This window comes from Perca flavescens, unplaced genomic scaffold (assembly GCF_004354835.1).
Source record: "Perca flavescens isolate YP-PL-M2 unplaced genomic scaffold, PFLA_1.0 EPR50_1.1_unplaced_scaf_48, whole genome shotgun sequence".
NCBI lineage: Eukaryota > Metazoa > Chordata > Actinopteri > Perciformes > Percidae > Perca > Perca flavescens.
This window is the reverse complement of record NW_021166700.1, coordinates 7,501-12,500: the sequence shown is the minus strand read 5'-3', so window position 1 is coordinate 12,500 and position 5,000 is coordinate 7,501. Positions and strand designations below refer to the sequence as shown.

Sequence of the window (5,000 nt, the reverse complement as noted above, 5' to 3'; positions counted from 1 at the left end):
AGAGGAGCCTGATAACTGAAGGCTCTGGCTCCCATTCTACTTTTAGAGACTCTAGGTACCACCAGTAACTCTGCATTCTGGGAGCACAGTGCTCTAGTGGGACAATAGGGTATTAGGAGCTCTTCTAGATATGATGGTGCTAGACCATTTAGAGCTTTGTAGGTCAATAGAAGGATTTTAAACTCAATCCTGGATTCAACAGGAAGCCAGTGCAGAGAAGCTAATACAGGAGAAATATGATCTCTTTTCTTAGTTCTTGTGAGAACACGCGCTGCAGCATTCTGGATCAGCTGGAGAGTCTTAAGGGACTTATTTGAGCAACCTGACAGTAGGGAGTTACAATAGTCCAGCCTGGAAGTAACAAATGCATGGACCAGTTTTTCAGCGTCGTTTTGAGACAGGATATTCCTAATTTTGGCAATGTTACGAAGATGAAAAAAGGCTGTTCTTGAGGTTTGTTTTAGATTGGCATTAAAGGATATATCCTGATCAAAAAATAACTCCTAAATTTCTGACAGTAGTGCTGGAGGCCAGGGCAATACCATCCAGAGTAGCTATATCTTTAGATAATGAGGTTCTGAGGTGTTTAGGGCCCAGGACAATAACTTCAGAGTTCGTTAGAGTTTAACATCAGAAAATTATAGGTCATCCAGGATTTTATATCTTTAATGCACGCTTGAAATTTAGCTAGCTGACTGGTTTCGTCTGGTTTGATTGACAAGTATAATTGGGTGTCATCCGCATGACAGTGAAAGTTAATTGAGTGTTTCCTAATAATATTGCCTAGAGGAAGCATATATAAGGAGAATAGAATTGGTCCAAGCACTGAGCCTTGAGGAACGCCATGGCTAACTTTAGCGTACTTGGAGGATTTATCATTAACATTAACAAATTGAGATCGATCAGAGAAATAGGACTTAAACCAGTTTAGAGCAATTCCTTTAATGCCAACTAAGTGTTCCAATCTCTGTAACAGGATTGAATGGTCAATAGTGTCAAAAGCAGCACTAATATCTAGTAAAACAAGGATGGAGACAAGTCCTTTGTCTGCAGCAGTTAGAAGGTTGTTAGTAATTTTCATATGTGGGTTGTGCATTATGCCATTTGTGCAATATGTAGGCTATTTGGGTTGTGCATTATGCCATTTGTGCAATATGTAGGCTATTTATGGGTTGTGCATTATGCCATTTGTGCAATACCTCGGCTATTTGGGTTGTGCATTATGCCATTTGTGCAATATGTAGGCTGTTTGGGTTGTGCATTATGTTATTTGTGCAATATGTAGGCTATTTATGGGTTGTGCATTATGCCATTTGTGCAATACCTTGGCTATTTGGGTTGTGCATTATGCCATTTGTGCAATATGTAGGCTATTTATGGTTTGTGCATTATGCCATTTGTGCAATACCTCGGCTATTTGGGTTGTGCATTGTTATTTGTGCAATATGTAGGCTATTTGGGTTGTGCATTATGCCATTTGTGCAATATGTAGGCTATTCATGGGTTGTGCATTATGCCATTTGTGCAATGCCTCGGCTATTTGGGTTGTGCATTATGCCATTTGGGCAATATGTAGGCTGTTTGGGTTGTGCATTATGTTATCTGTGCAATATGTAGGCTATTTATGGGTTGTGCATTATGCCATTTGTGCAATACCTCGGCTATTTGGGTTGTGCATTATGCCATTTGTGCAATATGTAGGCTATTTATGGGTTGTGCATTATGCCATTTGTGCAATACCTCGGCTATTTGGGTTGTGCATTATGTTATTTGTGCAATATGTAGGCTGTTTGGGTTGTGCATTATGTTATTTGTGCAATATGTAGGCTATTTGGGTTGTGCACTATGTCATTTGTGCAATATGTAGGCTATTTGGGTTGTGCATTATGTCATTTGTGCAATATGTAGGCTATTTGGCTTATTCATTGTCATATGTGCAATACCTAGGCTATTTGGGTTGTGCATTATGCCATTTGTGCAATACCTAGGCTATTTGGGTTTTGCATTATGTCATTTGTGCAATACCTACTGGCATGGTGTTATTACCCTTCACCATCCCTACAGACAGGTATGGTGTTATTTCGGTTAGCCTAACAGCTGGTGTGATTTGAATTGAGAGGTGATGGTGTGAGTGCCAGTGTTATGTTATTGAGGTACGGTTATGACAAAGTCTGTTCTATTGTTTTTGTATAGATTATCATTTTTTGAAGGATTTGGGATGCTCAAAAAATCTAAAAAATTTTCATGTCAGATTGCTTTTGACACTTTTTTGGACATTTTGTCGAAACTTAAATAAATAAATGTGTGTCTGTGTGTGTGTGTGTGTGTGTGTGTGTGTGTGTGTGTGTGTGTGTGTGTGTGTGTGTGTGTGTGTGTGTGTGTGTGTGTGTGTGTGTGTGTGTGTGTGTGTGTGTGTGTGTGTGTGTGTGTGTGTGTTCCAGAGTGTGAAGGTGCTGACCTACCTGGAGCCTAAGAATCCTGAGTATTTGCAGTTTGTTGAAACTTTGAAGGACGACGCAAAAGAGATGTTCAACTTCACCATCGAAGACTCTCTGGTACCAAACACACACACACACAACACACACAGACACACACACACACACACACACACACACACACAGACACACACACACACACACACAAGAGTCCAGCTAGAGGCCAATATGGACTTTAATTAACCCTTATATGCCTCTCTCTCTCTCTGTCTCTCTCAGTATAACCTGATCGCTGCAGGGTTCCATGATGGAGTCACCATTTACTCTCAGGCTCTGAACGAGACGCTGAGCGAACAGAACCAGAACCCAGGCCCAGGACTCCCGAAACAGGGGGTCCAGAGGGTCCAAGGGGTCCAGAACCAGGGGGTCCAGAGGCCCAGAGGAGACCTGGTGACCAGGAGGATGTGGAACAGAACTTTCTCAGGTGAGTTTCCTGGTCCTCTCCATCCATCCATCCATCTTCGTCCGCTTATCCGGTGTCGGGTCGCGGGGGGAGCAGCTCCAGCAGGGGACCCCAAACTTCCCTTTCCCGAGCAACATTAACCAGCTCCGACTGGGGATCGAGGCGTTCCCAGGCCAGGTTGGAGATATAATCCCTCCACCTAGTCCTGGGTCTTCCTGAGGCCTCCTCCCAGCTGGACCTCCCTCCACCTAGTCCTGGGTCTTCCCGAGGCCTCCTCCCAGCTGGACCCCTCCACCTAGTCCTGGGTCTTCCCGAGGCCTCCTCCCAGCTGGACCTCCCTCCACCTAGTCCTGGGTCTTCCCCGAGGCCTCCTCCCAGCTGGACCTCCCTCCACCTAGTCCTGGGTCTTCCCGAGGCCTCCTCCCAGCTGGACGTGCCTGGAACACCTCCCTAGGGAGGCGCCCAGGGGGCATCCTTACCAGATGCCCGAACCACCTCAACTGGCTCCTTGTGACACAAAGGAGCAGCGGCTCTACTCCGAGCTCCTCACGGATGACTGAGCTTCTCACCCTATCTCTAAGGGAGACGCCAGCCACCCTCCTGAGGAAACCCATTTCGGCCGCTTGTACCCTGGATCTCGTTCTTTCGGTCATGACCCAGCCTTCATGACCATAGGTGAGGGTAGGAACGAAAACTGACCGGTAGATCGAGAGCTTTGCCTTCTGGCTCAGCTCTCTGTTCGTCACAACGGTGCGATAGATTGAATGTAACACCGCACCCGCTGCGCCGATTCTCCGACCAATCTCCCGCTCCATTGTCCCCTCACTCGCGAACAAAACCCCAAGGTACTTGAACTCCTTCACTTGGGGTAAGGACTCATTCCCTATGAGGACTCACTCATTCCCATTTCCTGGTCCTCTGTCTCAGACTAATGTCCAATCACATCGTACAGAGACCCCGAGAGTCCTCTGTCTCAGACTAATGTCCAATCACATCGTACAGATACCCAGAGAGTCCTCTGTCTCAGACTAATGTCCAATCGCATCGTACAGAGACCCAGAGAGTCCTCTGTCTCAGACTAATGTCCAATCGCATCGTACAGAGACCCAGAGAGTCCTCTGTCTCAGACTAATGTCTAATCACATCGTACAGAGACCCCGAGAGTCCTCTGTCTCAGACTAATGTCTAATCACATCGTACAGAGACCCAGAGAGTCCTCTGTCTCAGACTAATGTCCAATCACATCGTACAGAGACCCAGAGAGTCCTCTGTCTCAGACTAATGTCTAATCACATCGTACAGAGACCCCGAGAGTCCTCTGTCTCAGACTAATGTCCAATCACATCGTACATAGACCCCGAGAGTCCTCTGTCTCAGACTAATGTCCAATCACATCGTACAGAGACTGCTGGAGACATTCATCATGTACAGAAGGACAGCTCCTAGCTTTGGGACTGTTTTGGTCTCTCAGCTGATGGGTGGAAACATATGAAACTGATAAATCTGTTATGGGTTATAATTATTATTATTATTATTATGTGAGAACCGGAGGCTCGGCAGTGTTCGGTGTATTTTGAGACTGAGCGGCCAATCAGAGAGCTGCGTGTGGTTTTCCTGTTCTGGTTGGTGGTTTTTTTTGAGTCCCAGACGTCAGATCTTCTTCCTGTTCCCACCACACACACACACACACACACACACACACACACACACACACACACACACACACACACACACACACACACACACACACACACACACACACACACACACACACACACACACACACACACACAGACACACACAGAGAGACACACACACACACACACACAGACAGACAGACACACACACACACAGACACACAGAGAGAGACACACACACACACACACACACACACACACAGACACACAGAGAGACACACACACACACACACACAGACACACAGAGTGAGACACACACACAGACACACACACACACAGACACACGTAGAGAGACACACAGAGACACACACACACAGACAGACAAACACACACAGAGACACACACACACAGAGACACACACAGAGACACACACACACATACACACACAGAGACACACATTTCAGG

The 5,000-nt window shown here is 46.1% G+C and overlaps 1 pseudogene; it reads left to right on the top strand.

Moving 5' to 3' along the window:
- The window catches only part of LOC114551754 (atrial natriuretic peptide receptor 1-like), a 24,056-nt pseudogene that overhangs the window by 11,559 nt on the left and 7,497 nt on the right, over window positions 1-5,000 (top strand).